Genomic DNA, 26,190 nt, shown 5'->3' on the forward strand with positions numbered 1-26,190 from the left:
CTCTGGGAACCTTTGGGGCAGGTTTGAGTGGTGTGTTTTTCAGCTTTGAATTATTGCTGATTATCATCTGATTGCTCTCTCCTCTGATAGGCATACAGTAAAGGCATCCTTAATACTGGTAACTTTGTCTACCGAGCCCTGAGGTTTTCATAATCTCCATGATACACATATTGACATTATATTTAGTAAAGAAGCTTAGAAACACCCTAGCTTCCTGGTGTGGTATTCTCTTGTCATAATCTATATATTATTTACACTGATGTTTTTCATCTTAAAGTCTATTTTATCCAATATTAATATAGCTATTAGCTTTCACTTTCAGCTTTAGCTTTTAATGTATATTTTTCCAATCATTTTCCCCATTTTCTTTCTAAATCCTTATATGTGACTGCATCTCATAAAGACTATAAAGTTTCTTCTTAGCATAGTCTGATCACTTCAACCACAATATGTACTTCAGTTACACTCACAGAATTTGACACATGCACATGTACATCTGACATTTGATACGTGCTTATTTTATGCTTTTTTTCTCTCCATTTTCTCTCTACACACTTAATTGCTTTTATTTCAATTATTCATTTTCCCTTCTATTATAAGCATTTGTGACTCATTCCATAATTACCCTTGAAATTATAATATTTGTGGACCTGCATCAAAATTTGATGTTAATAATCTTATCCTAGATAATGCAGCGTCCCTACATCCTTTAAAGTCCTCTCTGCTTCTCTGACTCTGTCTTTGCTTTTATGCCTCTGACATTCTGTACTTCCTTCTGCGCACACTTCTCTCTTCTGGTCGGCATGAGGGTGGTGAAGACGATGACGATCACAGGTCAACATCCATGTCCACTGGGCCACAGCTCATCGTTGTTGTCTTCCTGTGTCTCCGGCTACAGATTCAGCCTCACTCTCCTCCTGTCTGACCTTTACTCAGTATCCCCTCTGTTGCTGCCCGGCAGAGTTCCAGCGTCTGTATCGCCCATGTGTCTGGACAGTCTTCGGCTTCTGCTCTCTCTCTCTCCCTCTGTATTTTATTTCCTTGTGTACCATATCATTTTTAACCGTGTGCTATACATTTTATCTGAAAAAAATATTTACTAGGATAATTTGAGGCTTAAGATGGTAATACCTTCCCTGAGCGTTTTAGAGACATAACCAGTAGAAAACCACATTAATCTTGATCAAAGGATTTTAGGGTTCTAAACTATCACATGACACACAAAAAAGTCCAGTTTGAACAAGAAAATTAATTTCTGGTTCATTTGTATTCCTAACATGTAGCATTATCTGGAGCATACCTTTGGGAGTTATCACAAATATAACTCCTCTGTTCTCCTTTGGTCTGACATCAATTCTTCCCACGGCAAAGGGCCCTGATGTTCCCCGTTTGGCTTTCTGGGTCACAACTTGGCATGACTTACTGTCTGATCAGGTCTCTGATGATTTTGAGAAAAAAAATGTATTCCCTAGATTTTTTTTTCTTTTTTTTTTCCATTTTTTATTAGGTATTTAGCTCATTTACATTTCCAATGCTATACCAAAAGTCCCCCATATCCACCCACCCCCACTCCCCTACCCACCCACTTCCATTCCCTAGATTTTTTAATTTTACCTTTAGTAAAGCTGAATGGCCAAAATTCCTCAACGATTATTATCAAAACCTAGGATCCCTTCATGTCGCCCAAATCTGTGGAGTCTGTTTTATGAAACCAAGAAATAGGCACACACTTTACAATTTTCTGTTCCCTGAAGTAAAATCTAACTCTAACAGCTGCATAGGTACCACACAGAGCACAGACAATAGGCACTGTGTATGCATTGTATGAAAATGTGGATACTCTTCATAGTCCCATTGTCTCTTCCTTTTTCATTTTCCTCCTTCCTTCTCCCTCTTCATTCCTCCTTCTCTTGCCCCTAAGAAGCAATCAGATGCCCCAGTCGCTTTCAGACTCACCTGAGAGAGAAAGCAACAAGGCCATTCCGTTCCTGCAGACAGTTCTCCTGGAGCATCCTCCTGCTGCTTTGTGAGAAGGGAAGGGGAGATACAGGAGTCTTACTTTTAATCACAGATATGGCAGGATGTTGAATGTCTGCTCTTCTCTCCTTGGCTCCCTCCTCTATGACCGTATAGTCAAACTCTCTTGAAAGCCTAACTGGCCCCAGACAACTTGTTCTGGTCCCCGAACCTAGCATATAAAAGTTTTGTTTCTTCTGGCATTAGCTTTTGACTTTGTAAGAATACTAAGAAACATACGGTTAGCTAATATCATCCCGCTGTGCTCTGTGGGGAGATACTTTCTCAGTAAATATTAGAAATATGAGCAAAATATAGTGGTTTTGGTGGTTATGGGGGAGCCTCACACCTTCACAGTATTTTCTTACCGCGAAGACCATCATCATCCGCATTATCCACCTTTTCATTTTAATCTTTCCTGCCGGACCAAAACAAAGCGATTGCCTCCACACACTTTGGGAGTGCGGTACTTTCCCGGCGTCTGCTCTTTGCATAGCTAGCCCATCTCCTCTACTCCTAGCAAGGCACAAGGGTGTTGTCTGGATCCCACAGATCCTTGCATCCTCCTCACACACATGAGCTCCTTCTTCCCCGTTCACTCTTGAGCAAAGGGCATCATCTGAAAGAAACCGTAGTTTGGGGAGAAGGAAGTAGTTTTTTTTTTTTAAGTGATACAGGGCTGAGAAGATGGCTCAGTCATTAAAGCCTTTGCTTTGCAAGCATGAGGACCTGTGTTTGATCCCGGTAGCCGTATACAATGTTGGGTGTAGTGAGGACTGTTTGTGATTCCAATGCTGGAGCAGTAAAAATAGGTAGGTCCCTGGGACGCACTGGACAGCCAGATAGCCTGATTGGTGGACCCCCAATTTCAGTAACAAACCCTGTTTCACTAAGCAAAGTTGAGGGTGCCTGACCAATAGCAACCAACGCTAACTTCCAACCTCCATATTCATCCACTGCACATGCATCTACACATACACACACACACACACACACACACACACACACACACAGAATGTCAATTTGCTGTAGATAATTGAGGAATTGGTGTTTGTTTTACATTGTTGTTTTGCTTGGGAATTTGTTATGTGGGTTTTTTTGGTTTTGTTTTGTTTTTATTTGGTTTGATTTTTGTGACAGGATCTCACTATGTATCCCTGACTGGCCTAGAACTTGCTATGTAGGTCTGACTGGCCGCAAATTCACTGATACCTACCAGCCTCCACCTCCCAAGTGCTAGGATCAAAACTGTTTCATGCTATTTTCAAAGTTCTATTTGAACAACAAATCACTAACCTTTGAAGAATGACCCACTGATTTGTTAACTCAGTAGAGGAGTTGATGTTTCAGATGTGGACATTAACTTGGAGGCATGTGATCTGAAACCCTAGATACCTGTGGTTAGAAGGTAAAAGAGACAGAAAGACAGGGTCAAGAGTAGAAGAGTCAAGGCTGGAGACATAAAACTCTGCCCTTCACCTTTTTGTTCCAGTCTATCTCCTACTTCCTCAGTAGCAACACCTGTACCACCCCCTAAGGGCCCTGTCCAAACAACTCTCTTGTTCACTTGCAACAAGGTCTTGGGTTCTATACAACAATAAAAATGGAGACCATCAGATGCAGGTAGCCTTTCTCTCTCAGGTATCTCTCTCCTCTCTGGCACAAGGGGAAAATGTCTCTCTCCAATCTGGGATGAGCCTTGCAGCCACGCTCTCAATCCTCCTGCCACCTCCTCCTCAGACTTCTGTTTACTCTGTCACGGTCCAGATTTTCACATCTTTAACAAAGAAACACTTCCCTGAACACAGCCCCGTTTCTTTACTACCACATCTCTGGTTTTCATTTGGAGTTTGCACTTTCTTTTATGTGGCCAGAATCATTCAAGCCAAGACCCTAAATCTACTGCTTCTCTCCCTTCCGAGTGAACGTCTTGTACCTCAGCCATGTTCATTTGGTACAGTGGCCTGCTGGTACGCCCTTCCAGTTGTAAGCTGTTGACACTGACCCCTGATGCAATGGTCTTTGCAGGTGGGCCTTTGAGAGCCACTTAGGTTAGAAGAGTGGAACATCATGAATGAGATGAATGTGCTTATGAAGTCCAAACAGTCCCCTGCTTTCCATCACATGAGGACATGGCTAGTATGTGTCATCTACAACTCTCCCTAGACACCAAACCTACCAGGGGCCTTGATCTGAACTTCTTTCCCTGTAAGAACTCTAAGTAAGTTTTCTGCTGCTTGCAGCTTAGAGTGTTTTGTTAAAGTAACACAAATGGGTTTGGACACTTACATGTGAATGACGCCCTCCTGAACCCAGACCAAATAGCCAGTCAGTCTCTACTGGTCACTGTCACTGCCTTTCTCATGTGCACTGTAAACTCCAGATGTCCCTGCTGGTCACTTTTACCACTCTTCCACTCTTGACTACTGAGTCCAGCATGGCCTTGGTAGGGACAGAATGACATGGTTCTTACCACTTGGGACAGGGCCAGCAGCCCTGGGCCTCCACAAGTATCTATGGCTATATGCCATAAGGCTTGTTTGTATAATAATGTACATATTTTCACATTCCTCACAAGAGTACCTTCCCTGTTAACATTAATGACTCCATGATAGTCAGAGATAGCTGGATTCTGAGAGGCAAAGATGTGACTAAAGTCTCGACAAAATGGAACAGGGAGTGGGACCTCTGGACAGCCCTTAAAGCTGTGGAAAAGAACTCTAAGAACATGAGTTTGAAAATATATAATTTCTCAGCATGCAAAAAATATAAGAATGCAATATGAATAGTAAAAGGAGCTTCACAGATCTAAAGGAACAGAGGCAACTACACTACAAGCTGACTTGTTAGAAAGATACAAAGACAGGCAGATACAAATGCAGGCAGATTCCTGAGTTCAAGGCTAGCCTGGGACACATCAAGTCCAGGCCCAGGCATGGTCAGAATGATAATTCCAAGATCGGATCCTACCCAGCTAATTTATTGTCTGTGCTTAATAGAAGCAGGCAGATCTCTGAATTCTTTTGCAATGTGTTTTAGGTGTTGTTGTTGTTGTTGTTGTTGTTGTTGTTGTTGTTGTTGTTTTACATGTGCTTATTGTCTCCGGATGCTGGTTCATAAGATAAGCAAAAGGGAACCTGGAATAATAACTGAATTGATAGTAAATTTTAAAAACTGGGCTTTTGGTCTGCATGAGATGAGCCAGCAGAAAACAATAACAGCTCTTCTTTAGAACCTTTTCCTCTAGTAAGCGGGCACAGCTCTTTTAGAATTTTTCATAGCTTCTAGAATTTTTTCCTAATAGGATTTCTCTCAAGAATTCCTTAGGGAGCTGACACAGCTCTTCTAGAATGTTCTCTAGCAGCTAGCCAGAGAAGGCTGTCTGAAGGGCAAACACAGCTCTTTTAGAATTTTTTTTCTTTCTGATTTTGATCAGAAAACCCAAGAATTTCTTTCTTTTTTTTTTTTTTCCTTTGGTTTTTCGAGACAGGGTAACCCTGGCTGTCCTGGAACTTACTCTGTAAACCAGGCTGGCCTCAAACTCAGAAATCCGCCTGCCTCTGCCTCCTGAGTGCTGGGATTAAAGGTGGGCACCACCAACATCCGGCTCCAAGAATTTCTTATAGAAGCTTTTTTGACTTGGGTCAGAAAAACCCATGAGCTATCTGGAAAGCTTTTAGACTTTTGACTAGCAGAGAGAGCTGTCTCTAGCAGAAAGCTAGGTGTCTCAACCACAGAGTTTTTAGAATAGCAAGAAAAGGCTGTCTAGAACAGAGCAGAACACAGAGAGCAAACAACCTGGAAAGCCATCTCAGCAGAACACAGGCCACCAGCTTGGATCCACAATTTGACTTTGAGTCATTTCTTCTCACTGCTCTCAGGAACCCAGACCAAGCCGAGGCTGGTCCTTGGCATATGACCTCATAGTATTCTTCTGTTAAGGCTCTCAAAATGTCTTCAGCAATTCAAAGCAGAAACTGACGCACACTTTTCCTTCAACCCTAGATCTGATCCATTCCCACCCCCCAGTCTACTCCCCAGATAACTCTTAGATCTATCTTTTCTTCCACCACCCACTGACTGCTGACTGAATTACCTACATAGATCTTACTCCATCTGATCTATTCTCTGCAGCAGTGAGCATGATCTTTCTAAAGATACAAGTCTGAATCCACCACACTCCTGCTAAAACATGCTTGGATGACTTCTCAGTGGTCTTTGGGGAAAACACCCAAAGACCTTCTAACCGTGTAGTGACAGAATTCTATTTTGGAACATATGCACACCCCACACACTTTTCTCTTTTGCTTTCCCTACACGTAAATATCTCTCTCACAATGGCCAGAAGCAACCATCTGCTCAGGGAATGATCTGGGTTGTGAGGGAAAAACACAAAGAAGATGGGAGGAAATGTGCATTTTCCAAGCTTATGTTTTCAAAATGATATTGTGCAGCAATCTATTAGCTAGATAAGACAAGATTTTCTGATTTTCTTTACCCCTTCTTGTGACTTAATCCAGAATCAAGTCTGAATGTCCAGACCATTGAATTCCCCAAAGTACAAAGAAGGCTCCCCTTCCATGTTCTCCGGTAGAAAACAGAACACCCAGGCCACACTGTGCTTCTACACGGTATCAGGTACAGTGGGCAGTTCACTGTTGAGGTTTGGTTTGTTGCTATGTATTGTAATGCCAAGTGCAGGCCCCAAGACCTGACTGCCCCAGAGACAAGAGAATCCACGCATAGATCCAAGTGACACTATGTGACCTTGCCCCCCAGGTTATTTCTAATTGTTAAATAAAGATGCCTACTGCTTATAGCTGGGTAGACTTGAGATAGGTGGGGTTTGGTGAGATCGGAGAAGACCATGAGGAAGGAGAGAAAAGGGTGAAGAGAGGAGAAAGATGATATGGGTTAAGAGTCAGAAAACATGGCCCTGAGGGCTGGCCAATTGGAGTTAAGAGCAGCCCAGATGAAACATAGTAATAACTCGGGGTAAATTGATGGGAAAGTAGATTATAACAGCATAGAGGGTAGATATCTGCCCAGCTCTAGTGCTGTTTAAGGCTTATTATAAATATGAAGTGTGTGTGTGTGTGTGCGTGTTTCATCCAGGAACCAAATGGTCAAATGTGGGATAGAAACCCTCGGATTGGGATAAAATTCTTCTACAACAGTTCATGGGGTCCAACAGCCTATAGGATATAGGAGAACAGCAGCCAGAAGACAATGCTTCTCAAACTCCAGGCAAAGGTGAGTTGGAGAAAGTGCAGAAATGCAACATGAGCTAAGGCAGAGTTGGAACTAGGCTCTGACCAATTTGATAATCAGCCAAAAAGTACACACGCAGTAGGGCTACAGCCTCCTGCAACAGCAGAGACATTGGTGCAGGAAGACAAGGGACACTGCTACAGAAATCAAAGGAGGTGGGGGACATTCCAGGTCACTGCATGACTCCGAGGCTTTCTTGTCTCTGCTGTTACAAATGGCCAGGACAGCAAAAGCCACAGTGCCTCCCTCGGAAACCATCTGGAAGAGTTCTAGCAAGGGTACTTATTGTGAGCATGTTCACCCAGAAGACACTACAGAGACTTTGACCTCACTCTCAGGTTTTGAAAGGTCAAGACATTTGCCTAAACTCCCTGTTTAGAACCCAAGGAAGCCTGTGATGTTTGGTGTCATATGTATGTGTATATTCATATGTATATACATATCTATTTACATGCAATTCTAACTATCAGAGGGATTTTATTGGCTTGATTTGCACCATTGGAGACTGGAGGTTGGGTAATTCAACCATGGCAACCTGCATGCTGGAAAGCCAGAGACTCTAACAGCTGCTTATCCTAAGTTGGAACCCTTGGAACACAGCCTGTAAACTCTCCAGGAGTCATCGAAAGACTGAAGAAGCAAGGGGTCTGATAGGAAGAATGATCAAGGCAGCAACAAGCTTAGCCATGAAGAATGGAGCCAGCACATTCCAGTGGGCCTTCCTTTTATCTGTTTATGCCTTGGCTCCCCTCCTACTGTGTGATGCTGTCTGCCTCAAGATGAGGCCATTTTCCAAAAGGATGAACTTGCACCTTAAAACACAAGTAATCACCTCCTAAAACCACTGTGTCCCCTCAAGCAATAAGGACTTCTTTCAGATCTCCTTGCTGGACCAAGGCTGAGACACTGATCAAGACCACACCTAGATCTGGACTGCTTAATTATATATACATGTACCCTTAACATACATCTCCTTTGCAATATCCTATAGACTTAGACTCTCTGGGCCCTTTTATCTATTCTTCACAATGTGGACACAATGCATAAGTCTCTTTTCTCTGCTTCTAGACATTATTTGTCTGTTTAGTTGGTGTACTGAGGGCATGTGAGCAAACCTAACATATTGGATCTGCCTGAACCTAGGCTTTTACCCTGAAAACTCCAGTTATACCATCAGTTTAAGTTGAAAGGCACAGGGCAGCCCAGGGTCTTACCATCCAAGCAGAGCATGTAGGTATCCCAGTCTCACTGTGCTCAGCCGGTGGTAGATGCTTGCCACCCATCCAACAGGGAAAAGTCAGTGGACATACAAGAAATAAGGGCTTTTTTCAGACCACAGCCACGGAGGGAGGATTGTTTTTTTTACTCACTGCTAGTAGTGTGGTGTGGGTGTGTGTCTGTTTGTGTGCATGCATGTATGTATGAATGTATATGTGTATGTACATACGTTTTTACATGCATGTGTGGGGCTGGAGTACATATGCAGAGACAAGAGTGGGACACAAAAGTGAGGCACCAACTGATGTTCAATATAAAGTTTCTAAATCAAAGTCAGAAGTAACCTAAGTATTACAAAACAGTGGAAAGCGTCCTCTCTCAATGTGCCTGCTACCCAAGTCCTTTCCTTAAACCTGTATCCAAAGGGCCATTTAGAATATTTTTCCTTGGGGAGTCTTTAAATAATTTGCCTCTGAAAAACTTTTATTAAAATTTAAATGCCTTAGGAAGGGGAATACTTAAGCAAGCATCTGTCACTATATTTGAAGAGGATTAGGATAGATAACTAAGAAGGGTCTGGAAAATCAGACTCTAGCTCAAGGGTAGAGAAAAAGACAGGACAGGGGGAGTAGAAACCCTGAAGGGGAGAAGCGCACACATGGAAGATGAGCTCTAAACACCATTTCCCTGGTTTTGTGTAGAGTCTTCGGGGGCAACTGCCTCTGGAGAAACACATTGCAGATCACTGAGACAAATTGAATTGGTTCAGGCTACAGTAGCAGAGAAGCCAAGGAACTGCCTGGCTGGAGGGCTTTCTGATGAAAAAAAAAGCAAACAGTGGCCTGGCTGGAGAGATGGCTCAGTCTTATAAAGGCTAGGCTCATGACCAAAACACCAAGAACAAACTGTGGCTTCTTAGGAGCTCTGTGACCTCAAACTGTTTGCAGCCTGGCCACTGCTAGACACCATCACGGGTGCATCAAGCCGTAGATGGGTGGAGAAATGGGACCTGCAATATCTGTAAGGGGACCAGGTCCAGGTGGGCAGCCTCCAGTGTGAAGGGAACTTGGGGAGGAGATGCAGAGAAAGCAATGATGGGTGGAGAGCAAGAGCAGAAGAGTGGGGAGGGAAGGTTAAGCATCTGGAAAATTACTGCAGTCTCAGGGCTTTAGCTGCCTCAAAGCCCAATGAGTCATCAGCTGGTTGCCTAGGCAACAGCTATTTTCCTTCTGCTGCTGATCAATTTCATCTGCACAAATGTCCCATGAAGCCGTGAGCTGTGAAGATAATAGACCCGAGTCACAGAAATCCCTGCCAAACGAGGTCTGCATTTTAAATGTTCTGAGCCAGACTTTATGCATATCCAGCTGTCTCCATCTCTGCAGTCTCCATCCTAACCACAGAGAGGCAGCCAAGGAGGGGCAGGAACAGGCAGAGGAGGGGACTGTCACCTGTTATCCTAGTGACAAGCCCAGGGACTGCAGCTACCAGACCTCACCACCTCCAGTTTGCCAGGGTAGATATATAGCCATCTTTGTTACATTTCTCTGAGCAGAAATGGATGTCTGGATGTGAAGCAGCCCCAGAGGTCGGTCCAGTGCCCTTCAGCCTGTGCTCTCAGATTCAGAGCAGAAGATGGTGCTCAATGGTCCACGCATCATTCCTGTGCCTGTTTTATCTCCTCCCCCACCTCACCCTTGGCATTTGTGACTGCATCAAATATGTGAATGTAATTATTTGTGTGTTTTCCCCACGAAAGCAAATGAGGACCGTCATTTTTCCTATACATCAGGTATCCTTATCTTCTGGCCTACCTCATCAGCCTGCACATATTAAATAATCAGAAGTTTGTTGAGCAACAAGTGGACAGATGACTGCATTTTGTTTTGTTTTGTTTTGTTTTTAAACCTCCCTCTGAATGAGGTAAATCCATTTCTAAGGTCACTTCTACACTACAGATATGGCAGTAGCTATATAATACGACAAAGTCAGAAATTGCCATAACTTTTGTGTTTTCTATCATTCAGTCTTGTAACCTGCCCCCTCCCAAAAGAACAGATCTGAGTTTCATATATACATGGTCAGCTGGTAGCACAAAAATGAAAGAAGCGCCACGTCCTTCGTATGCCGTTATCAGTCAGGACACGCACATTCCATACATGTTCTCATCACATCAATGATTTTATAATTCCCATTTTACAGATGAAGAAAATGAGACTAAGAACAGTTATATAGCATATGGATGGTAGCCTCAGCTGCCATTCTGGACCAGAACTCTTCTCCACTTCCTGATATCTCATGTGCCACTGTATCCCTGTAGGTGGCATTTCCAAAAGCACATTGCTCCTCCTTCAAACAGCCTGGATGACATGTCAGCCTGAAGCGGTTTTTATGTGCCCTGTATTTTCCAAGCACCTCCATCTAAAGCCAAGGTATTGACGTACTCATGTGAGCCTCCCTACAGTCCTGTTTGCCGGCTGGGCAGATATCATCTGCCACATATTTTAGATGTCGAAAACAGAAAACAAAAAGCCCAATGACTTGCTTGAAATCATTTTGCTGAATGCACCTAGGACTCGAACACTGGTGCTCAAGTGCTTTGAGACCTACTAGCCCAAGAGCTCTCTGGATAAACAAAGTCCTTGAGGGTCACAGTGTGATGACCACACGCCACTTGCTCTTCAGAGCTGTCCCTAGGAAGCTTCAGAGGAACAAAGCACTGGTGCATTTTGTCAGCTAACTGCAGGAACCCTCTCCTAGAAGCCGTCATAACAGTAAAGCAATCTAAGATTGAAGAGAAAAATCTGAATATCTGAAGAAGAATCCAAAGCTCAGAGCTTAGTTTGGTAAAAAAATGGTACCAGATATTGCAGCTAATTTTAGCCTTCCCTTCCTCGTCCCAATTCCCCAAGCTCCAGCCCACTCCCACGCATCCTCCTTGCCTTCCAAAAAGAAATGACATTGCTTTATACATGCTGAACTAAAAAGGCTTCAGATCCTACCACTATGAACCTGATTCTGGGAAAGCAGATCTTAAAGGTCTCTACCCGTTGGCCTGCAGGCTAGGTAAGAATGAGTAATGAGAAAACACAGGATTATACATTCTAATGAGAATTTTTATGAGCTGTCATGTCTATCCAGAAATTGAAGCATACAAATGAACCTGTTAATGATGATCCAAAATGGCAAATTTTGCCAGTTTGCTGTTAAGTGGTTTCTTGAACCATCTTACTTAAGGAAAAAAAACCTTAATTCAAAATTAAGTCCGATCGTTAGTCCACCGTTGGCTTAAGCAATTCTCTTTTGTCACCATAGCTTCATTTATCTGTGGTCTATACGACTTTTGTCTCCATGTTTGAGCCCATGTGGTTTGTATATGTATCTGCACACTGGCATGAGCAAGCACTGGGTTGAGGGAAAGACATGCCATGCTTGCTTTCCGTATACAAACCCATTTGCACCTGCAGCAGGTTCCTAACATGGGTGTAATAGAAACAGTAGTACTGTTCTCCATTTAGAGATGAAGAATTTGATATTTAAACAGGCTAGAGAATCTACCTAGCAACTTATGAGAGTTAATAAAAGTGATCCTACAAATAGACCTGAGATAATAACCAGATGTTGGCACTAAAACCATAAATGCATCCATTCAACGGCATTTCCACCACTTTATCAGTGATAGTATGCTAACACTGAGAAAGTAGGGAGAGAAGCATATGTTGAACCCTTAATGCTGTTTCTTAAGAGACCAGTAATAGTGATGTCCATCTTAATTTTACTTTAGCTACAATTCATTCCCTGTATTTATACATGGTTTAAAACTCTCAAAATCACTATTTCAGAAATCAAAATTATTTAAAAACCCAGCAATCTTTCGGGTTTCTCTAACCCACTTTGACCCTCAATTGTGGTTGCAAGATGGTGGTTGGTCACTAATTTCTAGGAATGAGTCATTGCACGGAGTCTAATGATGACCTACGAAGCAATGTTTGGGTATGAAAATTCATTTTTATAATGATTGCACTATTGCTCAACTGAGCTTAATAAAATACATTATAATTTAATTCAAAATTAAGCATGAGCTAAGTCTAACCTTGCATGGGATCATGTATCTGAAGAAAGAAAGGTAAAGTGGAAACTTAAGGTTTTTGGAAAGTCAGTTACGTGGTGATTGGCTAGGGCAAACAGGTAAAGGAGTGTTTTCTTGAAGTGGACACAGTGAAAGGCTAAGACAGACTCGTGAGGAATGTTTCACTGAGGCAGATACAGGAGAGAGGATGTTCTGTTAAAGCAAGCACTTGAAAAGACACATGATGAAGGATTCTTTGCTAACAAAACGCATGTATTGGTCCACCTTCCATTGCATAGTTGAGCTATATTTATCTAGACTCCACAGAGAGAAAAGCCAAAAAAGCCTCCTGGTGGTGTGTTGTGGTTTCTTGTTACTTCCTCAGACTCAGGCTGATTGGCAGAGTGATGTCAGCTGAGACAGACACATTTGCTAAGACAGACACATGGGGAGGCAAGACCCGTGGAGGATACATGATGTTTGGAGGGAGTATAAATAGGCCCAGTGGACTGTGACGGAGGCTGTACTAGGCTTGCTCATAGAGCTAGCTGTGCAATGCTTGTTGGTCTCGATGTCTTCGCTGATCTTTGTTTCACTGAGAGAGGCACAGCTGAGAACTCTCCTGGCATTCCTGCTGGTCACTCCTACTGACTTATGCTGAGGCTGAGGCCTGGCTGTCTCTGCTAGGACATCTGCCCATTACTGATTCATGTTTGCTATCCTGACTCTACCGAATCAGACTGTTGGTATGTCTGTGAAGTGTTTACAAGTGGATGGAGGTGCCACTGTTAACCTGTGAACTGAACTGCCGATTTCCAGACAACACAGATGGGAGTTGCTACAAATAACCTTTCTAAAAGGTCCACTTCCCCCATATCCTTTCTTTTCCACTACCTCTGGTGGGTGGTGGGCTAAAAGGGAAGTTAAAGCATCTAAGAAACAACATTAAAAGTAGACTTTAAAAAAATTAAGTTACGGTAAGGTTAGAAAACAAATACATTGGCCTGCTATCTAACCTCTTCAATATTTATATCTAACCTATAACTTGACTAACACCCTCATTACACTCTTGGGCTAATAAATTGTATGTATCATTGTTTAGTTTAAAAATGTAGGACCAGAACTACCAGTGCTCTTACAAGAAACAGAATAGTCTCACGTTATTACAGTTTTTCAATATTAAAAACTTTGGTAAACTTGTTTGCGTCCCTTAAAACTATATACTTTGCTTTAGTCTATAATTATACTTATAAAGTTGAGTGTAAATCAAATTATCGTATTTCCCACTTACAACTGTGTATGTGTTCCCAGTTATTTATTCTATTGGTTTATGTGAGTATTTTCTTAAATTAACTTTTATTCAATATAGACCTTGGTTATAAAAATATTAGGTTTTTAATATTAATCTTAAGATCTGGAAAAACCCAAAGACAGGGCATTGAGTTAGAACAAAAAGAGAAAAAAATAATTACTAAGTGTAGGCACATGTCTGGGGAATATTATCAGAGTAATGGCTCTACATGACAAAGAAATGAACTTGAACATGTGAGCCAAAGCAAGATCTGAACAGCTTCACCACGGAGCATGCGCAAAAGAAGAGTTCACTGGAGGAAGATGATAAACTCAAACGCTGAATTCAAGGGTTTCAGACGCCATGGAGTGTGTGATCTGGGAAAGAGAGAGGAACACAAGAGACCAAAAGAACAGACCTTGAAAAGGGGCAACCGAGAGGCCTGTGGTGTGGCCTAATGGGAAACTCGGCCCCTGGAGAACATGTCCAAGATTCAACACAGTGAATCGAACCAAGCATCCAGTCCAGACAGCTCCGTGGATGACTGGTCCTCCTCGCTGGCATTCAAAGTGGGTTTAAATGAGTCACTCGCCGTCAGGTTTCGCCAACCAGGAGAAACAGTGGCCTTTAAGTGTGCAAAAGAAGCTTCCACTAAGGAAATGAGGCTGAAAGGAACCTGAAGGTAGGATGACTCAGAAGCCAAAAACAAGTGAGGCCAGGGATAGTTGAGGCAGGGGAATTGGAATTGAGCTTTGCTGGGAGGGAGCTGTGGGGGAGGGACAAGACAGGCTGATGACAACGACAGTGAGACAGTATTTCATAAATATTTTTTTTAAAGGAAAGAGAATTTCAGGGAGAAAATGCTGCACACAGACAAGGATCACAGAGACAAAAATGGGCATTGCCAGAGCTTTGGAGACTCCTTTTAAATATGATCCCAAGGGTGGACAGAAGTCAGAACATAAATTCAAAAACTGAAGGAAATAAACAAAACAAAACACACAAATAGAACCAGATAATTTTTAGCCTCATTATTTCCTAGCAAATCAGTTCTGAGTGCTTTACTTGGAATTATAAAACAATATATTCATATTATGTAAAGTTTTGAGAATAAAGAAAGCAGGAAAGTCACCTGCAGTTTGGACATCACAACAAAACCATAGTGCTGTGATTTTTCCCCCTTGGCTTTCAACAGGGAAGGCTTAACTTCAGAGCATTAACTCTTAAAGTGCCTTAGTGGGGAGACCTTCAAAACATTCCAACACTCCTTAGGATCTGCCTACAGCCTCCCCCTAAATATTTGACTTAATTCAAAACTTAATTCTAGAATATTGTGAGAGTAAATAACAAAGCAATCCTCCTTCTGTCCAGTTGAGAAGTTTCATTACAACCTGGTGCTGAAATTGGAAGTTCACCCAGGGTTTCTCTCCTCCTTCCAGCACTGGCACTTCCCACAAGCCAGCACCCACTGACAGCGTAGGGTAAATGTAGTCGAGTGTCTCCCGTTTCACCTGCCCAAGTGACAACATTCCCACACCAAGGCAACAAGGCAAAACTCAGAACCGCAGTGTGTCACTGTGGGCGTGAACTTTAAGACCCTCATCCTAGCTCTCTGGAAGGCAGTCTTCTCCTGTTTCCCTTCAGAACAAGATGCAGAACTCCCAGCTCTTCCTGCATCATGCCTGCCTGGATGCTGTCACGCTCCTCCTGCCTTTATGATAATGGACTGAACCTCTGAACCTGTAAGTCAGCCCAATTAAACGCTGTCCTTAAAAGAGTTGCCTTGATTATGTTGTCTGTTCGCAGCAGTAAAACCCTAACTAAGACATTTGAGAAAACAGAATGGGACGGGGAATTGGCCTGTTGGGAACAGCCTCCTTCCCACTTCCACAGCCCACCATAAGCATCCTCTAGCCTCAAGCTCTCAAGCCTCAATGGCTGCCTGAGCTTGCTGAGAGAGGACAGCCTGGGTAACACTGGAAAGGCTGCGTCAGTCTGATCACCATCCTCCTGCCTCTCTGACACCAAAACACCTTCCAGGTTTGCCCTGGACTGATGAGAAGAGGGTTAAATGGATAAACATTATTCAGTTCCTGAATCCAAGCTTTCAGATGGAATTTACCAGGGAAAAGGAATGCATAAATTGGTGGTAGAGATGAGTGAGGATTTAAAAATGTCAAATATCTATATTTCTAGTGATAACGAGCATCCAGGGTGCTAACAACACTGGAAGGAGAACCACTTAAATGCTTACATTTTGCCCCAGACTCCTTAGAGCCACAAGCCCTAACCCAACCTAGCACATCGTTTCTGCACCTAGACAAGTATAGTCTGACATATTTTGATCTGTAGTAGCCTGTCTGTAGTGATCTATCTGTAGATCTAAAACCAAGTACTCCAGTTACTGGTCATTTCTTTTACATAGATTCGAGAACATGCCTTTAGCTACAACATGCTATTCCAAACTGATAAAATCCATGTTGTGGAGAGCTGTGCCACGAGCAATCGCGTGCGTGCCATGAGCAATCGCCATTCTAAGATGGCGCTGGCTTCCACTGCGCCTAATTAGTAAATAAGCCTTATGCGCAAGTGCAAGAGTGAACTCACACCTAGTCACTGCCCATCTCGCAGCGTAGTAATGGGGTGATGGGCGAGCAACGAATCAGGAGCTGTCACGCCACATCAGGTGCTGAAACGTCACGCTGCGGGCTATATAAGCAGCGCCATTTTCCCGGTTCGCGGTCTTCCCTCCTGATAAGTAAGCAATAAAAGCTTTGTCGCAGAAGATTCCGGTTGTCCTGAGTGTGTTCTTGCCAGCGGGGACAAAAGCTCGGGCAATACCATGTGAAAACTACTAAGAGGATTCAGTTCCTAGCCTAACAGGTGAGGAGACCGAAGCCCAACAGGGAAAGATACTGGCTCAAGTCACACAGCTGATACAGAGACCTCTGCTCTTCTCGGCTGCTACTTCAGAACTGGCCGGCTTGCCTTCTCAGTTTACACGGACTGCTTTAGAAAACACATCCCTTGGGGACCATGAAGCCATCCATCCCGATGCTGGGTCTGGATGATGTGTGTCACCATGACGCTGGGAACAGAGCAGATGCAATCTCCCATCTGTAGCTTCTCTGCCTGCTTCCCCTGTGGAGACTTAGAATTTAGGATTCAATTTTTAAGTGGCCCAAAAGAGCTGGGTCAGCGCTCGTTAATAAACAATGAAGTTCAATTGCGTTTAATTCTCTTCTGGTCCCTCCTGAATGCACAAAGTGCATATAACTACTTCATCGCTGGAAACAGGAAGAGCAGAGGGGTTGTGAGCAAGCTCACGTTCCCTGGAGACTCCTCAACCACAGGTCCTTTGAGAACATTGTTGGATACCTCCTGGGTTCCAGGTCAGTGCCTAGCACAGAGTGAGAAAACTCTTTGTCACCAATATTGGTCCTTTGAGCATCTGTCTTGTCCTTTCTGACCATATATGAATAAACATGAATAAAATCCAGCTTAATTTGAACACTCTTACCTCTGATGATTTCAACAACCCCAAACAGATAAGAGCTGGGGGAGGAGGGGATAAGGTGCCATGGTAACAAGTGTGTGAATTCGATGACTACAAAATAGGACAAGTCTTGGCCAGAACTTAGTGTTTTCTCTATCCGTTCATTTTCTCTCCTTCCAGAGACATCTCCCCAACATCCCATACCCAATATCTACACCTGTCTAGCTATGCCATCTCACTTTGATTCTGTAAAAGTTAGATGCTAAATCAAGTTCCTATGCTTCTCCGAACCCTCATGTCCATGTGTGTAATGATATTGACCTCATAACTGTTGGGAAATTGAATGCGATGATGAGTAAAAGGTGCCCAGCATGGTGCCAGATATTAAACGGTTCTCCGTGGCTATTAAACAGTGATTGTTTCTTCTACGGTTGTTATCCCTTAATAATGTGTTCTTTCCCTGGGGTATTTGTAGTCAGTGGAAGACAACAGACTGCTAAATTGAAGTGAGCAGCTTCCTAATAATGGGCCTTCAGACCAAAAGAACCATAGGCAGCCAAGGGTCTTCCGTGGTCTCCTTAAATCCCACTTTTAGGGTTTACAGAAGCTCCACGTCTGAATCTTCTTCCCAACGTGGATCCCATCTGCACCTCAGCCCCAGAGGCTCACATTGCTCTGCTGCCCACAAACAGGCAGTTCGTCAGGTAGTTTAGTGAGGACACACAAAGGGTCAAGCAGTAGTGAGACAGGCAGGGTAGCTTCCATTACCCAGAGCCTGGCTTCTCTAGCCCACGGTTAATTCCAGTTTTGTTGACTCTCCTTAAGAGTCCAGGATGGCCCAAGGGCAAGCAGCCCAGGGCCTCATCTGAAATTCATAAGGAAACCAGCAGAGCAGGCTCAGCCCAGCAACTGTCAGCATAAAACTGCTCCTCTCAGCTCCAGGGAAGCGATATGACTCAGCATCTATGTATGCCAAGGCTGTCTCTCCCATCCATTCCCTCCTCTCCAGCCCCACAGCTGTCTCCTCAGCCAGGGTTTGCAAAATCACTCCCCTATGCTTAGCGAATACTGAAAAGCTAATATTTACTAAGCGCTTACCGTGTGCCATACGGTACACACTTAGATTTGTTTCCTGTGATTCTTCCCCAAAACCTCATGAAAGAGACTTTTTTTGGGGGGGGGACAAAACAGACATTTTGCAGGGTGAAGGATGCTCCAAGAAATAACCATGGACCTGCATTTTTGACCTCCTGTCTTTCTGTCCTTCACCCACTGTCCTCCACTGTGTCTTTCATCGTGGACTACTAGCCAGTCTCTGCTTTGAGTCTCTTCCAAGCCAGTCAGAAACCACAAGAGTTCCTTCCTGCAACATGAATCCTAGAAAATCCTTCAAAGACTCCGTTTGATCCAAATTAAGTCAAGGCAGCCTAGCCTCGTACCCTGGACTACTCCTAGCCTTACTCCAACCGTGCTGCCAGTCCCGTCCTCTGCTTCCTGCAACCTGTTCTGTGGCAGGAAGCTGTTCAGCATGGTTCTGCGCCTGCGCCTCTGCCCTCACATCCATCATCCCTTTCTGGTGTCCCCTTTGGTTTCTTGGTAAAAGTGTCTGTTGAAGAGACTCAACTCAAATGTCAATTTCTCGGAACCCCTCCTTTGGTGGTTAATCTTGTCAATTAGATCAAGTTGAAAATGCCTTGTCACGTACCAAATCACGCTGTTAACCAATAGGCTGGAGGCCAGCTGGAGCAAAAAAAGGAGGGAATCCTGGACTGTGCTTTCTCACACCTCTGGGAACTGAGCCCCTTGGCCGTGCCACGCCTTTCCTGCATGAAGTTCTGCATCTCCACAGCCCAGAAACAGCAAAAACTCTAAAACTGGGAGCCGGAAGAAACCGCTTTTCCGCTAAGGTTTTTTTGATCATGTATCTTTTCTTTCTGCTGGGTCCAATGGCCCCCGCTTCATTGTCACTGACCATTGTTACTCTATAAAATCCTGCACCATTATGTATTGGGGAACAACCACCCCATTAACCCCATTACCAACATGCTGTTACATGTTGGTAAGCAGCCACTCTTAGACTGGAACTCTCAGGGCAGAAGCTGTAGGTCCCCCCTCCCCAACTTCATCTTTTGGTTCCCGTTTGTTGAAGGTGTTTTGCACACGTAGGTGGAGGAGGCATTTACTTGTTTATCCACAGAATCGGTTAAGCATCTTCTATGTGCCAGACCCTGCGCTAGAGCGCTGGGAAGCCAACGTGAATAAGAGTGAGACTTCCCAGAAGAGTCCTTGCCTTGGCCTTACACTTATATAATCAAGGGCTTTCTTGCTTCTTTATTGACTTCCTTCCCAGAAAACAAACTGAACTGCAGAGCCTGCAAAAATACCACCCAGTTTCATCCTGCTTAACCTAGACACGAGTGTCCTCCATTTAACTGTCATGCTGTTTAGAAAAGAAGGTGAGGGACCTCCATTGTCAGGTCAAAATCACAGCTTGTGCAAGCGTAAGACTTAGATAGCCTGCAGCTCCTTGGGGATCGTAAAGCCATTATGATTCTCTGTTACATTCTGTAAAGCAAATCAACTTTCTGATTAATCACAGATACGTTAACCTAGCCATGCTAAACAGAAAGCTTTGCGGCTCAACGTTGGTTGTTTTTTTTCATCTAAGAGTTAAGAAGGCATAGCATTCTGCTGTGTCATTGTGTCCCTGTTGGAATCTTTGTTTTCTGCCTGCTCTGAATTGTCTCATCGCTTTATACTATACAGCTTGGTCCTCTCTGTTAATGGGCTTTCTTTCAAACCTCATAGTCGAGGACTCTCAGACCCTGACAAAAGGAGTCAGCACTCCTGAGCACCAAGGCAGCATCTAGGGATGGCAAGAGCTAGAAAGCCTAGGGGCCTTCCCCTCCCCCACGCCCCACCCCTGAAACCCTCCTTACACAGAGGATGACAAATGGTCAGGAAGGGTGCCCTCCAGCAGTCCTATTCTAGTGGAGTATAATAAATTCTGCTAATGACCACAACAACACCCTGGCTACCCATTACTTATTCTTTTAGTTATTACATGTAAGTCTGCTAATTTGCAGGCACTGCTGAGGTCAGAGGCTGAGACATGATCTTTGCTGACAGCAGAGAGCCACATATTAGAACTCACAGCTAAAGCAGCAGTCCAAGGAGGGAGGGAAAGATGACAAAGACAAAAGACATGAAACGAGAATGCCGAATTCCTGTCTCTGGGAAGTTCATGATTCACTGGGAACAGTAAGAAGGCCAGGGTCAAGACACTGGATACAAGTGTTTTCCTTAGGGCTTTACTGCTGTGAAGAGACACCGTGACCAAGGCAACTCTTCTAAGGACAATATTTGATTGGGGCTGGCTTACAGGTTCAGAGATTCAGTTCAATATCATCAAGGTGGGAGCATGGCAGCATCCAGGCAGGCATGATGCACATGCTGCTGAGAGTTCTACATCTTTATCTTCTGGCCTCTAAGACTAACTTCCAGGAAGCTAGGAAGTGAGTCTCAAAGCCCACACCCAAGTGATGCACATATTCCAAGGCCACACCTCCTAATAATGCCACTCCCTGGTGCAGGCATATATAAACCATCACAACAAGGCAAGGATTCAGAAGCCTCAGGTTGCCGTAGAGACAGAGTGGTGTTTGGGGTTCACCAGGAAGATTCTCTAGGAAACACACTGGGATCTAAATGAAATCACCAAATAACAGGAGAGACAGAGCTTCAACTGGAATCTCTCATCACCAAATGAAGCTCCCCGTACTGGAAATGGTTTACATCTGTAGTGGCTATTCCTGGTTGTCAACTTGACAATATTTGGAATAAACTACAATCCGGAATTGGAAGGCTCACCAGTGACCCTTATCTGGAGGCTTGGAGATCCTTATCTGGATCTTGGTTTGAAGATCTTGAGCCATAGTGGCTATGGATTCCAGAAGATTGAATCTCCGAGTTTAAGGAACACACCTTTAATCTGGGCTACGCCTTTCATCCGGGATTAAAGGTGTGGTGGAACACACCTTTAATCTGGGCTCCACCTTCTGCTGGAGACAATATAAGGACATTGGAAGAAGGGAGTCTAGCTCTTGCTCTTGCTCCTTCGCCTGCTTGCCGTGTGAGACTGAGTAACTGCTAGATCCTTGGACTTCCATTCACAGCTGCGACTGAACAATTGTAAGGAATTGGGCTGCCGACTGTAAGTCATCAATAAATTCCTTTACTATCTAGAGACTATCCATAAGTTCTGTGACTCTAGAGAACCCTGACTAATACAACATCCAACCAAGTTCATGGACAAGGAGGTCCCATGGGAACTCCCAAACAACCCAGGTTATTGCCAAATCTACTAGCAGTTCTCCACAAACTGATTGCAAGCCCCCATTGCTGAAGACAATACCTGTACAGCTCATTAAACATGGAGAAGTCAGGTTGGTGCCTACCTAGAGGCTTCATCCCTGTGGTCTAGTGTTCATAGTAATAGACAGTACTCTACCAAAGGAGAAAGGTAAACACTACCTAGCCACAAAACTTTCTATCTATAAGAGTGGCCTGCCCGAAAGACATGGTGATACAACAGTAGCACAAAGCTTATAGGAGTGACCAACCAAATATCTAATTAGATTTAAGGCCCACTCCCCAAAATAGACCCCATACCCAACGCTGTTTGGGTGGCCAAGAACCCGAGCCTTGATAGCCAAGGACCAAAGAGAAAACCCGCTAAAGGGATGTAGCAATAAAATGACCCCTAACAACATTCTGCTATACTCATAGATCCATGCCTTGCTCAGCAATCACCAGAGAAGTTTCTTCCTCCAGTAAATGGGAACAAAATAGAGACCCACAGCCAGATATTCTGCATGGAGTAAGAGACCTTGGAACATTCAACCCTTAAAGGGATGTCTCTATCAGATCCCTTACCTCAGGGCTCAGGGAACTCTGCAGAAGAGGAAGCAGAAAGAATTTAAGAGGCAGAGGGCATGGGAGACATCAAGGAATCAAGGCCTTCTAGACACACCATATGGGCTTGTGCACATATAAACTCACAGAGACTGAGGTAGCATAGGGCCTGCACAGGTCTACACTAGATGCTATCCTAGAACTTAAAGAGAGGCAGATATGTGCCCCATCCTTAACCCAGAAACTAGCTCCAATTTATAGCCACTTGCAAATAAAAACTTAGTTTTCTCCAAGAGAGCCCCACCGGGGCAACAAACAATTCTTAAGGATATGCCCCATGGCCCAGCAGTAGGTAGCCAACACAAATTTAACCAGATGGCATCTTGGGAAGTTCTTTGTTAAGTCAGGCACTTTTTTTCCCCCACCTTACAGATCCTTTGAGTTTCTATTATGACTTCTGGTTTGGGGTTTTGGGACTCCAGTGTGTGCACTCGCGTGTGTCTTGTTGTCTCTGTGTGCTCCACCTGCTTTTTCTTTGGCTAGATTTCTTGAATGGTTGTTTTGTCAAAATCTAATTTGTTTGTTTTTATTTATCTTATTTATTATATTTTATTGCATTATTATGCCTTAGATACCTATTCATTTTCTAAAGAGAAACAGGAAGGCTATAGATCCAGAGAGGAGGTGGTTGGGGAGACACTGGAAAGAGTAGGGGGAGGGGAAACAGTAATAAGAGTATATTGCATAAAAACAATTATTTTCAATAAAAGGAAAGAGTCCCTTGCATTAGTCTCCTGTAGCAACAAGTCACCACTAATCTAATGGCTAAGAACACACTTCTTTACTGTCACACTGTCTGTAGGTTAGAAGTCTGACATGAGTAAACCAGAAAGACTGCAGGGCTTCTGTCTTCTGGGGGCTCCTTGGGTGCCTTTTTCAGAAACAGGTGCCGGCATTGCCTGTGTAGTACACTTTTTCTGTCTTCAAAGCCAGCAGTAGCAGGTTGAAAGCCTCTCCACTCCTGCCTCCTTCAGCCACTTGGAAGAGCCCTGTGATTAGACTAGAACAACCCGGAAAACCCACTGTCACTTTCCAATCTAGGATCAGCAGATTCGTAACTTTAACTCCATCTGTAGTTTCAGCGCCCCTTCGCCGTGTAACCTAAGACATTCACAATCTGGACATCAGGGGTTGGAGATTTAGCTCAGTGGCAGAGGGCTTGCCTAACTAGTCCTTAGCTCCTGGGATGTAGGGAGGGGACATTCTGGACATCAAAACATGGCAGACATCTTTGGAAAGCCATTGTTTGGAAGGGGGAAAAATGAAGGCCTGTCTCCAATTAGAAAAAAAAGTGAGTAAGAGCTACACAGCTTCCCACAAGTCCTAAAAATAGCTCTGAATCATCTCACGCTCAACAAGAGTAAGGTGATATGTCATCAGTTAACACCTGACAGAAACAAGACAAAGTCCCCAGAGACAATCTTTGTCTCTTCCAGAGTTTGTATATAGAATACCCACCGTTCAAAGATAGCTAGGCACATACAAGATCATATGACACTTGGTGTTTTTTCCACTTCGCCCACTAGGACATAAACCCCCTGAAAAGAGTCATCTTTATCATAGTTCATGAAATTATTATTAAGGAAATTACTCTAATGTTCTTCTTGATGCATTCCACTACAGAAAACAGCCCCAGTGAGCCAGCACTGAGCAGCCCCCATGGGCTTCAGAAATGACAGCAAAGTCTTACAAGTTCTCCATCACTCTCAATAAGCCCACAGCTCAACAAGGACCACATCACGAGAAGTAATCACATTAGTAACAACAAACAGACAAGAAAAGCAGGCTGGAATTACCACCTGAAACTTACAAATCATAGGTGTTGGCAGATGGCAGGCCTGTGACAGAAGATGGAGCCACATACTGAACTTTCACCTGGCTCCCATAGTCACAGCTATGGGAATTTCAAACCCTGTCTCTTACAGTGTGTGTGTGTGTGTGTGTGTGTGTGTGTGTGTGTGTTCATATGCATGAGTTCTTGTGTATGTGCATATGGAGACCAGAGGTGGGGACATCAGGCTCTTTCTCAATCACTCTGCACTTGGTGTTTTGAGACAGTCATTCACTGAACCTGAAACATGGCCATTTAGCTAGCCTAGTTAGCCAGAGAGTCCCAGAGATTCTGTCTCCCTAACACTGGGGTCACAGGCACACTGCAGGCTCCAGCTTTTACATGGATGCTGGGATCAGAACTCAGGTCTTATCCTTGCATAGCAAGTGCTTTACCAACTGAGCCATCTCCTCAGCCACTGCTAAATGAGTTTTAAAGGGCATCAGTGAACCAAAAAAAGGCACATGCCTGGGGATAGTTTGTTTGGGCTTTGGGTATGGTCTCTTCCAGTTTCCATTGCAAACTGATCTTCCTTCTTGGGGAGACTGTTGGGGTCAAGGGTGCACACCTACTATACTGCTAAGAGGACAGATGAAAGGCAAGCCCTTCACCTCTCCTGGAACATGGGGTCAGGGAGACAGACTCTGTAACTGTTTTAGTTCAAAGACCTAGGCATTTCAAAGCACTGGACTCTGAGATAGTCTTTTTGGAGCCTTCTAAAGGGGTCAGATCCAGGCCTGCTGTATGCCCATGAGAAGGCCGTGCACTCCTGAGAGCCCGCACAGGGTCACATTAGGATCAAGGGAAAACCCTCTGTCATTTTCTCTGCCAACGGAAAACACTATTTTTTCCTAATTTGTTTAAAGCCTTAGTGTATGCTAATATCTGCAACAGACCAGGTACATTTTAAGAATTGTTCCAAATGGGGAAAAAAAATAGCTTCCATGAGTTTGAGTACCTATCATGTGCTAAGCACACTGCATGCATCGGGTCAGTATTTCCTTAAAGTTCTGTGGAGCGGACTTCAAATTTTGAAAAGCCCCTCAAGTTCGGACATGGCAGTTAGCTGGGCCAAGATCTCACAGCCAGAAGGATGCGGAGCTTCCTATCCATGTGGTGGGACAGTCTGTGGTGCCAATGCATGCCTCTCATGTATAAAAATCATAAACTCGACCTTTTCTGCATCTAGAGACTAGGGAGTGCACACTCATTTAAGGGGAATAGATGAGAAGCCCTATGATGTGAGGATGAATTTCCGGGGTCTCCACTGCACTGGCTTCTCATGATTTTCAGCTCTGTAATAGTTCCAGAGCAATTGGCTCTAGAGCAGGACTCCAGGATAATACACAACATGGCTCAACAGGAAACTTCCTGAGAAACGGTGGAAATGAAGAACTCTGTTAGAAGATGAACCCACGCTTCCCTTTTTCATTAACTGATTCTATGAAGGAAATCTGGTCCCCTACATGTCCTTCAGGTCCTTCCAGCATCATCCACCCTCCCCCGCCCCCGGCTGTCTTCACCCACACACGCCTAGTACCGGGTAGTAACGCCTTTGATTACCATGCTTTTTATGGGATAGTGAGATTCATTTTTAGCTCTTCCTCATTAAAGGAGAGAGCCTTGAAATCAGCACATACACTCACCGCCCCGGATCAGGTGAAGTTACCAGGGCAACGGCAGCCGCCTCTGACGTCACTGAGGGAGGACACCTCCGCAAGGAAGCTGCTGCCTTCACCAACACAGCCCCCACCCCGCCCCTGCTCAGCTCCTCCCCTGGCTTTCAGGTTTTTTGATTCCCTGAGTTGCTGAGCTCCCTGTGAGCGGTCTTCCCACCCCCACCCTTCTCACCCAAAGGCGGAAGAGAGGGCGCAGTCTTTATTACACTTACCTTGGAGTCCTGGCCACCCTCTGGCCAAAATCATCTGCGACCTCTTAAGAGGGAAGTGAGGAAGGAGTCCTGAATGTCTCTGTGCCCATTTATCTGCGACTTTGCTTTGGGATTCCAAGAAAGAGGAAAGGAA

The 26,190-nt window shown here is 44.1% G+C and overlaps 1 long non-coding RNA gene across 1 annotated transcript; it reads right to left on the bottom strand.

Annotated features, from left to right (window-relative positions):
* Window positions 1–543: 543 nt before the first annotated feature.
* 4930568G15Rik (RIKEN cDNA 4930568G15 gene) lies at window positions 544–25,857 on the bottom strand. The gene is made up of 5 exons (NR_040480.1): window positions 25,813–25,857; window positions 3,313–3,411; window positions 2,385–2,635; window positions 1,957–2,019; window positions 544–1,083 (listed from the first exon to the last, which is right to left on the bottom strand). It is a non-coding gene; the product is annotated as an RIKEN cDNA 4930568G15 gene (long non-coding RNA).
* Window positions 25,858–26,190: the final 333 nt, after the last annotated feature.

This window comes from Mus musculus, chromosome 1 (assembly GCF_000001635.26).
Source record: "Mus musculus strain C57BL/6J chromosome 1, GRCm38.p6 C57BL/6J".
NCBI classification, from domain to species: Eukaryota; Metazoa; Chordata; class Mammalia; order Rodentia; family Muridae; genus Mus; species Mus musculus.